Genomic DNA, 13,774 nt, shown 5'->3' with positions numbered 1-13,774 from the left:
GAAAATTGGAGAACCACTTGTAAGGCCAGATGCAGTTTAACATCATACCCAGGCCTTTAATGACCTATTGGGCACAACCATCAGTAGTGTGTCTGTCTGCAGAGGCAATGTTAACTCCATCAAAAGGTTTACTTACCTTGGCAGCAACATTCATTTCTCTAGCGAATCTTCCTATGAAGTCAGTAGACGGATTGGGAGAGCATGGGAGTTTTGTGAAGTCACTGGAAAGGGGTGTGTGGCACCCCTGATATCTCTGCAAAAAGACGAAGGTCCAAGTCCTTAGAGTCCTGGTGCTCCCTGTTTTGCTTTATGGTTGCAAGACATGGATGCTATCCAGTGACCTGAGACTAAAACTGGGCTTCTTCCATAATGTGTCTCTTCGGAGAATCCTTGGGTACTGCTGATACGACTTTATGTTAAATGAGCAGTTGCTCATGGAGTCCCGACTGAGCAACATCACCTGCATTGTGAGGGTGCATCAGTTACGGCACTACAGCCAACTGTCACGGTTCCTGAGAGTGAACAGGCTGGTGAGATCCTCATTGCTGAGAACCCGAATGGCTGAACCAGGCCAAGGGGACACCCATGTAAAACTTGGCTGCGGCAGATAGATGGTCATTTCCGGAGGACAAGACTGGACCGCTTGTCTGTCTGGGGTGGGAGGAGTTGGGTAGCCAAACGGGATCCCAAGGTGTTTCATCGTGTGGAGGGTGCAGTAACACACTGTATCAGTGCATGCTCCCCAACCTGTGAGTATTGTAGCAGTCTCCTGGCAAACAAACTAAAGCATCATTTCAAAGGCCACTGGTTCTGCAGATTGATGCATTAAAACATGTACAGAAAATATAAATTTTTACACTTAGCAAGTAAGACCTTTTATGCCTTAAGACTGATCAATGACAACTTATTACTTTTATATGAAATCCAAATGAAATCTCATTTTCTATAGTCTTTTTTCCCCAAAAACAGAATAGACCAAAATATAGACAACAATTAACCTAACAACCAATTTTTCTGGATATGAGACAATCAGAAATACCCAGAGAGAATACAGTATGACAGATTGAGATTCAAACTCTGGCCCATGCAGGTACAAGGGAACATTACTTACTATTATTATACTCTCACATGTTCTTGTATCCAAGAAGGGCCTTCATTTTACCACACTGGTCCAATACTTTGGTTAAGCATCTCTGGCAGCTACAAACAGCAGGTCTTTTATCATGTCATGACTGTGCAATATTTGCTAAATTTTCCTTGCAAAATCACCCTAGCTGTGTCAAGTCTGTATTGGAACTATGATAGGCAACAATTCTGAGATCTTACCAAAGATCTGTAACTAGATGAAGAGGTATGGGCACTTAAGGACATTTTAATTTCAGGCATCACAGTTTCTCTTTTAAGGCCTTGTCATATTCCTTTGTGCCAAGTGTATCATGACATCACATTCCCAGCGATTGTCAGTCATAGACTTCATTTATATAATATTAGCAAGTCAGAGACAGTTTTTTAGTCTGCCAAATGCAGCAACTCAGACCAATCACTCCACAGACAGGTTTGATTTTGTCTTATATTGCAAGGGAAGGCTTTGTACATGTAAATGCTGTTAACCAATGATCACTCTGCTTGAAAAACAATATATGTAATGCAGCTAACAGGAGTAAGGAATGTGGCTAGTTTGGACATTAAAACCATAAAACAGGGCCTCCTGCCTGATTGGTTGTGTTTCATAACAAAACAGAATGGGGATGAGGCTGAAAGTTCAATACTGCAATATATGCAATGCAATGCAATATATGCATCCTATGTTTTGGGCCTTTTCTGAAAATGGAAGGGAATAGGAAATGCACTACTTTCAGATGCTAGTCATCAAAGAGTTACTAGTATAGGGGTAATTACCGTGTTTCCCCAAAAATAAGACCTACTCCAAAAATAAGCCCTAGCATGATTTTCAGGCTGCTCTGTAATATAAGCCCTACCCCAAAAATAAGCCCTAGTCAAGATCGTCAACTGAAAAGTAAGGAGCCTAAGGCCAGGTTTATACTTCACATGATGTGACGCGTGTGCCCGAAACATTTCTTAAATTCTGAGGACACCTTGCCACAATATCTCTGAAAAGGATGTTTAATGATTACATCCATCAATTCGGGGACACACCCATTCCAGCAGCACCGGTGCAAGACAGAAACAAAATCCCTGGACGGGGCATCAGCTCATAGCAAGGTGAACACAAGCACACACATACACTAACGTCATTGTAGCTTCACCATATCCCCAAACCTTCATGTCTTTGGATGGAAAACTGAGCACACTGTGGAAACCCTTCAGGAAAACATGCAAACTCCAGGCAGGGATAACAAGGAATGTGACTCCCTGCGAGACGGCAGTGCTACCGCTCTACCACCATGCCACCCCCATATGTGTAACTATTAACAATTTTCATTATTTAAACAAAGTTAACGATTTATCTGTAAAATGTAACATACATATTTTAATGCATTTCATCATGAACGTGATATCAAGTATAAATCACAGATAGATAGATAGATAGATAGATAGATAGATAGATAGATAGATAGATAGATAGATAGATAGATAGATAGATAGATAGATAGATAGATAGTGTGGTGGGCTGGCGTCCTGCCTGGGGTTTGTTTCCTGCCTTGCGCCCTGTGTTGGCTGGGATTGGCTCCAGCAGACCCCCGTAACCCTGTAGTTAGGATATAGCGGGTTGGATAATAGATAGATAAGAGAGATAGATGCTTTATTAATCCCCAAGGGGAAATTCATATACTCCAGCAACAGCATACTGATAAAAACAATATTAATTAAGCAATAAAAACGCAGTGCAAGTTAAAAAAAATAAATAAATCCATCCATCCACCCATCCATTTTCCAACCCGCTGAATCCGAACACAGGGTCACGGGGGTCTGCTGGAGCCAATCCCAGCCAACACAGGGCACAAGGCAGGAACCAATCCTGGGCAGGGTGCCAACCCACCGCAGGACACACACAAACACACCCACACACCAAGCACACACTAAGGCCAATTTAGAATCTTGTATAGTGTTAACGTTTACCCCCCCGGGTGGAATTGAAGAGTCGCATACTGTGGGGGAGGAATGATCTCCTCAGTCCGTCAGTGGAGCAGGACAGTGACAGCAGTCTGTCAATGAAGCTGCTCCTCTGTCTGGAGATGATACTGTTCAGTGGATGCAATGGATTCTCCATGATTGACAGGAGCCTGCTCAGTGCCCGTCGTTCTGCCACAGATGTCAAACTATCCAGCTCCGTGCCTACAATACAGACTGCCTTCCTCACCAGTTTGTCCAGGCATGAGGCATCCCTCTTCTTTATGCTGCCTCCCCAGCACACCACCGCATAGAAGAGGTCACTCGCCACAACCGTCTGATAGAACATCTGCAGCATCTTATTGCAGATGTTGAAGGACACCAGCCTTCTAAGGAAGTATATTCGGCTCTGTCCTCTCTTGCACAGAGCATGACTATTGGCAATCCAGTCCAATTTATCATACAGTTGCACTCCAAGGTATTTATAGGTCTGTACCCTCTGCACACAGTCACCCCGATAATCACAGGGTCCAGGAGGGGCCTGGGCCTCCTAAAATCCACCACCAGCTCCTTGGTTTTGCTGGTGTTCAGGTGTAGGTGGTTTGAGTCACACCATTTAACAAAGTCCTTGATTAGGTTCCTATACTCCTCCTCCTGCCCACTCCTGATGCAGCCCACGATAGCAGTGTCGTCAGCGAACATTTGCACATGGTAGAGTGTGCAGAGAGCTGGAATATTATAAATGTAATGTGTTCTGTGTGGTGATCTATTGCTGCTTGCCGCTGCTGTCAGGTCAGGAGGAAGCCCCAGAAGCACGTAGCGATTGAACAACTGGGTGTGTTTTAAGATGACGTTTATGATGGTCTGCTTTAATAATAAACTACGAGGTTAAAGTGGACATTTCGAGGTTAAAAACGAAATTTCTACTTTAATAACAAAACAGACATTTTCATTATGTCCTTATTTATTTTTGTCTGTGGCTCAAATATGTAGCCGTACATTTTGATGGCATTGTGAAGATGCAAAAAAGACAGCACAGAAGATGGTATGTGAGATTTTTAAAACGCATTGCGTCATTACTTTGGGGAATATGCGATGCTTGAATATAAAAGCAACAGAAATACATTTGCACGTCAGCATTTTGCTTCACCACATCGAACCATTCATCAAACATCGAAGCATGATCATCAATCCTGGAGGATCCTAAAAGCAACTGGAGTAGCAAGAAATTCAGGCTGGAATTCAAGGTTTGAATGTGGAGAGTTATGACAATATTCCAGAAGATGACATGACTGTATTTGTAGAAATGTATATTGTTGTACATGAATAAATATAAGATATCCCCTGAAAATAAGCCCTAGTGCATCTTTTGGAGCAAAAATTAATATAAGACCTGGTCTTATTTCGGGGAAACAGGTAGTGTTACCACTTTGTTGGCTATATGGGCACTAGATACTAGCAACAGCTACTATAAACAAAGATTTAATTGGACTGCATTTCTTCAGAAGAATTACACAGCCAGATTGTATCACTACATGACACTCAGAAAACATTGTTTGCTTTCAGGCAGCTATATTAAAAAGAAAAAATAAACTAAAAAGGAGCTCTTCAGATATTGCTTTTAGAAAGCAGAGAGAAAAGAGAAAGAGCTGCCTTGTACCTAGTGCAGTGGTTCAGATACATTTTTCCTACAAGTGTAACATGGAACAAGTACATTTCTAAATGCGACAAGGTCAAGAACATTACCCTGTAATAAGTTCAAAATGTTAGCACCATTCCTTTGTGTAAAGTGTATCATGCCAAAATTGCACACAATATTCTAGGCATACCCCTTGTAATTATGTAAACTCACATACCTCATGTTAACAAACCCTCTCACATAACCCATGGTAACATACATAAATAGACGTGACTTAGTATAATATATTTCAATAGTGAAATGACATAGATTCTACTAAGTAGGCGTCACCATTTTCACTAAGCAGACTAACATTACTTTTACAGTATCCAGTTCCTAAAATTTTTAATTTAGTCACAGGGTCTGTCCTTCTTGTTAATAACCATATACTGTAATAAGGTACTAAAATACCTCTAAAAATATAGATGGGTAAACGGGTGTCGAAGAAGAAATCAACTTTACTTATTTGGTAATGCTAGCAATACTGTTAGCACAAGTGCTAAAGAGTAATCTTACTAGTCATTAATTATTGCTGCTTCTGGATTTAGAAAATATAAAATCTATAAGCAGGGCAGTGTGAGATGGACAATGATACCACAATCATTTAACATTATTTATTCAAGTAAATAACGTTTGCTTTATGCCTTTTCTGCAACATGTCAAATTAAAGCACACTTATTTTCTTTCTGAGCCACATGCATCAGTCATCAACACCTCCCTTTACAGAAAACAATTAGATATAGCCCAGATTTCTTTTTAAAACATGCCGCAAATGGCTTCTTCCACTGGTCTTTGGGTTTGTATTCTTCTGGTAAGAAGCATTTAAAATTTCAAGTGTAAACATAATGCAGTTACAGCCTGTCTGTATACAATCGGAATACATGCCTAATGTAAATGGGTAATGTACAGACCTGTTTAATCTCATGGCTCAAATAATTGAAAAAGGGAGACCCATCGGCAATTTAAGTAATAAATCGCTAATATTATATATATAAAAATATAAACACACATACAGTGGAACCTCAGGTCACGACCGTAATTCGTAACCCGAAGTAATTTCCCCCATAGGATTGTATGTAAATACAATTAATCCGTTCCAGACCGTACGAACTGTATGTAAATATATTTTTTTTTTAAAGATTCTTATGCACAAAAATAGTTAATTATACCATAAAATACACAGCATAATAGTAAACTAAATGTAAAAACATTGAATAACACTGAGAAAACCTTGAACAGAGAAAAGTAACATTGCAAGAATTCACGATATAGCCTTACGAACTGCTGTAAACACTTTTTTTTTTTTTTTTTTTTTTTTTTTTTTTTTTTAACGAGTTTAAGCACAGGGAAAACATGAACATTTGAAAAATGTGTAATTTAATAAACAACCAAGAAAAGTAACATTGCAACAATGCACACTACGAACCAATCACTGTAAACAGAAGTGAAGTGGAGGTTAAAATCCAATAGAAAAAAGTCTTCATTAAACTACAACGAGGTTAAAACAATGCTTGAATCAGTCTCTTTAAAAACAAGCCCGGTGCATTCTTTAACTGCGTTCTCTGCCTTACGCGGCCAGACCTCCCTCTCTCTCTCTCGCTGCACAGGGAGAGACTGATTTCCACACGTGTTCGTCGGCGCATACAAAGCAGAAGAGAAACTGGCTTGTTCGTCACCTGAGTGTGTGGTTGTGAACAGATGCAAAGGTTTGGCGAACTTTTTTGGTCGTAACCCGATTTGTACGTGGTCCGAGATGTTCATGACCTGAGGTTCCACTGTATACACACACACACACAAATTATATATATATATATATATATATATATATATATATATATACACACACACACACACACACACAGCGCTCAAAAAAATTAAAAGGAACCCTTTAATCAGAGTATAGCATCAAGATAATGACATTTCTGGGATATTGTTCTGGTCAGTTAAGTAGCAGAGGGGGTTGTTAATCAGTTTCAGCTGCTTTGGTGTTAATGAAATTAACAACAGGTGCACTAGAGGGGCAACAAGGAGACGACCCCCAAAACAGGAATGGCTTAACAGGTGGAAGCCACTGACATTTTTTCTGACTGCTTTTTCCACTAGTTTTGCATTTGTCTACTACTGGTAGCATGAGGTGATACCTGGAACCTACAGAGGTTGCACAGGTGATCCAACTTCTCCAGGATGGCACATCAATACATGTCATTGCCATAAGGTTTGCTGTGTCTCCCAGCACAGTCTCAAGGGCATGGAGGAGATTCCAGGAGACAGGCAGTTACTCTAGGAGAGCTGGACAGAGCCGTAGAAGGTCCTTAATTCATCAGCAGGACCAGTACCTGCTCCTTTGGGCAAGGAGGAGCAGGATGAGCACTGCCAGAGCCCTACAAAATGACCTCCAGCAGGCAGGACTTCCACTGCCAGAGCCCTACAAAATGACCTTCAATCAGAAACAGACTTCATGAGGGTAGCCTGAGGGCCCGACGTACTCTAGTGGCCCTGTGCTCACTGCCGGCACCATAGAGCTCAATTGGCATTTGCCACAGAATACCAGAATTGGCAGGTCCACCACTGGCACCCTGTGCTTTTACCAGATGAAAGCAGGTTCACCCTGAGAACATGTGACTGACGTGAAAGGGTCTGGAGAAGCTGTGGAGAACGTTATGCTGCCTGTAACATTATTCAGCATGACCAGTTTGGTGGTGGATCAGTGATGGTCTGGGGATGCATAGACCTCTACAGGCTAGACAACGGCACCTTGACTGACATTAAGTATCGGGATGAAATCCTTGGACTCACTGTCAGACCCTATGCTGGTGCAGTGGGTCCTGGGTTCCTCCTGGTGCACAACAATGCCCGGCCTCATGTGGCGACAGCATGAAGGCAGTTCCTGGAGAGTGAAGGAATTGATACCATTGGCTGGCCCCCACACCTCTGGGACATCATATTTCCGTCCATCTGACAACACCAGGTTGTACTTCAGACTGTCCAGGAGCTCGGTGATGCCCTGGTCCAGATCTGGGAGGAGATCCCCCAGGATACCATCCGTCGTCTCATTAGGAACATGCCCCGACGTTCCCAGGCATGCGTACAAGCATGTGGGGGCCATACAAACTACTGAGTACGATTCTGAGTTGCTGCAATGAAATTTCAGCAAAATGGACTAGCCCATTTCATCATTTTTTAACTTTGATTTTCAGGGTGTCTTTGAATTCAGCCCTCTGTAGGTTGATAATTTTCATTACCATCAAATGATGAGGCATCCTTTCATTCCTAACACATTACCCAGTCCATATCAGTATAGATATCCAGCATGTTTTTTTTTCCCCCATTGAGATCTGATGTGTTTTCAAAATGTTCCTTTTATACACACACATTTTATATATATACACACACATTATATATATATATATATATATATATATATATATATATATATATATATATATACATATATATATACATATATATATATATATATATATATATATATACACACACACACATTATATACACATATATACACACATAAATATTATATATGGAAGAGAAGGTCTGTGATACGGTTTGCATATTTGCAGTTGGAGATCCACGAAGGGAGAAAAAACGAATCACGTATCATAAAATAGTTTTATTCCTGAGCTTTCAACCCCTATCAGGGGTCTTCATCAAAGGATAATGCTTAGACTTACAAGAATCAAAGGCAATATATAGCAACACATTCAGTGGTGGTGGGGGGGGGGGGGGGGGGGGGGTTTGTATAGTTTAATTATTGTGTACATGTCCTTCTTAAGGAACATCGCAACGCCGTCAGAAGAATGTGCATATATCAAAGATAGTGTGTCCTTACTAAATCGACAGGACACACATTCAACTGGGACAACGTAAAAGTAAAATTTAAGGCCAGTACAAAAAGTGCCAGAGTGTTGGCCGAGTCTTGGCTATCAGATGAAAACGCCATCAACAGACACTTGGACATAAATCCAGCATATGCCAACTTAAGAAGGACATGTACACAATAATTAAACTATACAACCCCCCACCCCCCCTTGATCATACTGACTTAGTCACCTCCACCCACCACACCCCCCCCACCCCCACTGAATGTGTTGCTATATATTGCCTTTGATTCTTGTAAGTCTAAGCATTATCCTCTGATGAAGACCCCTGATAGGGGTTGAAAGCTCAGGAATAAAACTATTTTATGATACGTGATTCGTTTTTTTTCTCCCTTCGTGGATCTCCAACTGCAAATATATTATATATATATATATATATATATATACAGTCGACCCTTGATATACGACCGGCTTGACATGCGAACAACTTGATTTACGACCAAAATTTTTATTTTGATTTACGACCAACATCTTGTGTTACGACCTGAATGCGGTCACGTGTATCCGCTTGCGCGATTGTAAACAAACAGAAACATTCCTATTAATGCGGCACTCATTCAATAAAATGTCAGGTTTGTAAACTCTCTTGGGACCTCCCCCAACTAGAAGACATGCCAAAGTCCAAACTCCGTATGGAAGACTGTTTATCTGTTGCTGGGGCAAAAGCCGGCTTAAAGCTGTGCTGAGTCTCTCAGCCAAAGCAAACAGAAAAGATATCGATGGGTGATATGCATGTGATATCCCTGCCCGGCAATGGACAAGCAAGCTTCCACAGTCGCGGCAATCGCGCTTCAGGACGCACTTCAGCATGTCGTTCCCATTGAGTGGGGAGTGGGGGGGGGGGTCTCAGAAGAGTTCAGAAACAGTTCCTTGTATCATCGCAAGGAAATGCTGAGAAAACTTCTCGTCAGAATAACTTGTAGGCAGGAGGAGATTAAAATTAACGCAAAAGAAGGTATTGAAATGATTGCAAATGCCTGAGCGCAAGTTAAAGAAAGCCTTTAAAAAGCCTTCAGTTTCATTATCATCCTCCTCCCTTCCTGCAGCCCAAAGATGTCAAATTAAATGGTGAGTACAGTATGAAATTGTTGTTTCTGGTAGGCTAGGCACTTTTTATTACTTTTTGGTTAGTACATTAGAAAAATTATTGGTGTTTTGGTAAATTATGCACATTATACAACCCTTTTTTTATTATGAAAAGGTTAAGTAAGTGTTGCAGTGGGAGGTTCGGAACGCATTATGGGTATTTCTATTATTTCTTATGGGAAAAATAGTCTTGACTTACAACCAACTTGAGTTACAACCAGCCCTCGCGAACGAATTGAGTTCGTAAGTCAAGGGTCCACTGTATATATATATATATATATATATATATATATATATATATATATATACACACACACACACACACATACATACATACACACACATTAGGGGTGTGCAAAAAAATTGATTCGCGAAAGAATCGCAATTTTATCTCTACCGATTCAAAATCGATTCATACAGGACACAAAATCGATTCATATTTCCCATTTTATAACGCCGCGAGTTTAACTATTTTTCCGGATAGGAGTTTGTCAATCCTATAGATGGCACTATGCCAGTTTCTGCTCAGATAGTAATCCTTGGTGTGAGTAAGAAGAAAGTGAGTGCGCGCTCGCGCAAGCATTCGATGGACGAGCCATGGAAAACGCAGTGGAAAAGAATATTCAACCTGCCCCGTCCTCATTTAAGGCAGACGTTTGGGCACATTTTAGATTCTACAACATCGATGGCAAGAAAGAGATTGATAAAACTCACGTCATATGCAAGCTTTGTAAAGCTAAAATCAAATATTTTGGAAACACTACAAACCTCAGGACTCACATGGCACGTCATCATCCAGAGGATGCAAACGAAGTTCAGCCAAAAGTAAGAAACATTCCAGGAGACCAACGCACTCTGCATCAATGTTGCAAACTTCCAACCAACTCTGAACGGGCGAAGAAAATAACTCAATCCATAGCCTGTTTTATTTCCAAAGATCTGCGTCCCTACAGCGTTGTTGAAAATGAAGGCTTTCGGTACATGCTGAAAACAGTTGAGCCTAGATACGCTATACCAAGCCGTCAGCTTTTTGCTGAAAAAGCGATACCTCTGTTATACAAAGAGACGAAGAAAAAAGTAGCAGAAGCGTTGAAGAAAGCAACAAGAGTAGCCTTAACATGCGATGCATGGACATCAAGGACAGTCCAGTCGTATGTAACCTTTACCGCTCACTATATTACAGACAACTGGGAGCTTGAGTCGCGAGTTTTACAAACTACAGCAATAAATGAAAGCCACACAGCCGCATATATAAAGGAGAACATTCAATCTGTCGCACAGGAATGGCAGTTCACAACCACTGACCTGGTAATTGTTACCAATAACGCTGCTAACATGCTAGCTGCTGCACAGCTGGGAAACTTTCAACACGTTAAATGTTTCGCACATACCATCAACCTCGCGGCACAGAGAGCTCTGAAGCTGCCGTCTGTTTCACGTCTGCTGGGGAAAATTCGGAGAATTACCGGATTTTTTCATCGCAGTGCCACCGCAAATCATGTCTTGAAACAGAAACAGAAACTTCTGGAGCTGGCACCGCACAAGTTGACAATGGACGTGGCTACACGATGGAATAGTGCATTCGACATGATCGATAGATTCCTAGAGCAACAACCAGGCATTTGCGCTGCGCTTCTCTCTGCTGAAGTAAGAAAATGTGGAGCCGGCATCTGCACACTAGACGAAACCGACGTCGCCAACGCAGAAGAAGTTGCTGCAGCCCTCAAGCCATTAAAAGAGGAAACAAACATAATGTCTGAAGAAGCCACGCCGACATTGTCTGTGATAGCCCCACTACATGCGCAGCTACTTCATGAAACAAAAGCAGGATTCTGTGGTGAAACAGCACTCGTCCGGGAAATCAAACAGGCAATTCACGAAGATCTGGCCAAGAGATACACGAGTGTGACAGACAAAAATATGCTCCACATATCTTCAAGCCTGGACCCCAGGTTCAAAACACTGCCCTTTCTCTCTCAGGATGAGCAAAAGGACATACACTCTAAGGTGATTGCTGAAGCGGCAACACTTGAGGTAATTTATTATATTTTTTAATAGTAAAAGTGAAAAACACTAGTTGCATGACAGTGGCATGACAATATGCTATTAGCAAAACCACATACACAGTGTGTATGGTTGTGAAATTACCATTGACATGTAGCACTTTAAATGTACCACAATAATATCTAGTTATTGCTTAGTTTATTATATATATATATATATATATATATATATATATATATATATATATATATATATATATGGTATATATGGTATATATGTATGTTATATACAATAATTAATAACAACACTGAATTTCTAATTGAAAGACAAAGGTTGGTTGATTGCGTTTTTGTTTTCTTTTATGGTGCATTAATGCAGAATGAGGAGCCAGACATCCCAAATGAAGTGCTGGATGATGAAGGCCCCCCTGTTCCCAAAAAAAGAAATACTTCCCTGCTGAATTTACTAGGCAAGACTTTCACTAATGTCAGAGATGTTCCTAATTCCGCTGGCACCAGAGCTGAGGAAGAGATGAAGAAGTATTTGGAAACTCCCTCATTGTCACTCTCAGAAGACCCCCTAACTTGGTGGAGGTCTCAGGAGACTGTCTTTCCCCTCCTTGCAAAATTGGCTAAATGCTACCTATGCATTCCTGGTACTAGTGTTGCAGCAGAGAGGGTATTCTCAACTGCTGGGGACATAGTAACTGCACAGCGGAGTATGCTCACTCCAGAACATGTAGACCAGCTTCTGTTTCTACAAAAGAACATGTACATTCCAGCAGATGGTGGACTTTAAACTCACTAATGTGCGCATACACCTGAATCTAATCTAATCTAATCTAATATATTCTGATCTGTTGTCAGTTTGACTGTAGTTGTCACAGTTCAAAAACTGTTGTCTGCTGAAATGGAAACGGTTTAGGTAAAAAGAAAATGTTCACAATTAATTAATATTTTGGATGTTACACTTGTTACAGCACTTTACAGCCCAATGTAGCAGCATTTTTATTTATTCTGATAATGGCACTTTACAACCAACTATAGCAGCTCTTATTTGGTTTTATTTAATCTACTTTTATTTAAAGTGTCAATATAAGTTGTTTAATTTAAGTTGAAAGTTTGCAGTTTATATTTGCAACAGTTTATATTTTTGTAATGTGACTTCAACTGTTATCTCAGGGCTGTATTTTGTATCAGACTGATGGAAAATAAAAAAACAATCCTAACGTTTTGAATCGAGAATCGTTTTGAATTGAGAATCGGATTTGAATCGAATCGTGAGCCCAAGAATCAAAATCGAATCGAATCGTTAGATTTTCTGAATCGTGCACCCCTAATATACATACATACTGTACATACATACTGTACATACATATATACACATACACACACACACACACGCACACACATATAGTGTCACAAATTGATTCAAGTAATTGATATTGGCAGTCAGTGGCAGATTTAGGTATGGGTGACATCAGCAGCTGACCAGGGCAGCATGGGGCACAATTGGAATGGTGATGATGATTAATCGTTTATAAAAGTTAAGGGGCACATGCTCCGTTGTTTAAAAAAAATAAAAATCATACCCTAAGTGTACCAGCTAGACATTCCTAGTTCTTGAGGTGTAATTATAAATATAGATTACCATTTTAATAATGCAGTACTGGTCTCTTAACAAAACTTAAACTGTATGACACACACAAACGAATGAAATACAAAATTTTACAAAAGCTGCATATCTATCAAATGTACATAAGATAGTTATCAAGAAGGAACAAGGCTAAAATGCATAACAAGTTTACAAGTAAAACAGACAAATTTCTAACAAGCCTATTGTTTACTAAGCATCAATTTCAAATACTTCTTCATCTATTCCTTTTCTAACTAAAAATGTAAGTTGTTGTTCTTAACATAAGTTCACACACTGTCCAAACTCATACAAGCAGTGTCCATTTTAATTTAGGCCAGAATAAAAAGGTCTGAATTTATTAAAGTAACTTTTTTCCCCATTGGTCTAAATGCACAGAAACGAC

General features: G+C 40.3%; 1 protein-coding gene across 3 annotated transcripts in view; it reads right to left on the bottom strand.

Annotated features, from left to right (window-relative positions):
* The window catches only part of arhgef39 (Rho guanine nucleotide exchange factor (GEF) 39), a 146,103-nt gene that overhangs the window by 90,115 nt on the left and 42,214 nt on the right, over window positions 1-13,774 (bottom strand). The gene's annotated exons all lie outside the window — the stretch shown is intronic.

This window comes from Erpetoichthys calabaricus, chromosome 1, assembly GCF_900747795.2.
Source record: "Erpetoichthys calabaricus chromosome 1, fErpCal1.3, whole genome shotgun sequence".
Taxonomy (NCBI): Eukaryota; Metazoa; Chordata; class Cladistia; order Polypteriformes; family Polypteridae; genus Erpetoichthys; species Erpetoichthys calabaricus.
This window is presented reverse-complemented; position numbering and strand designations above follow the sequence as displayed.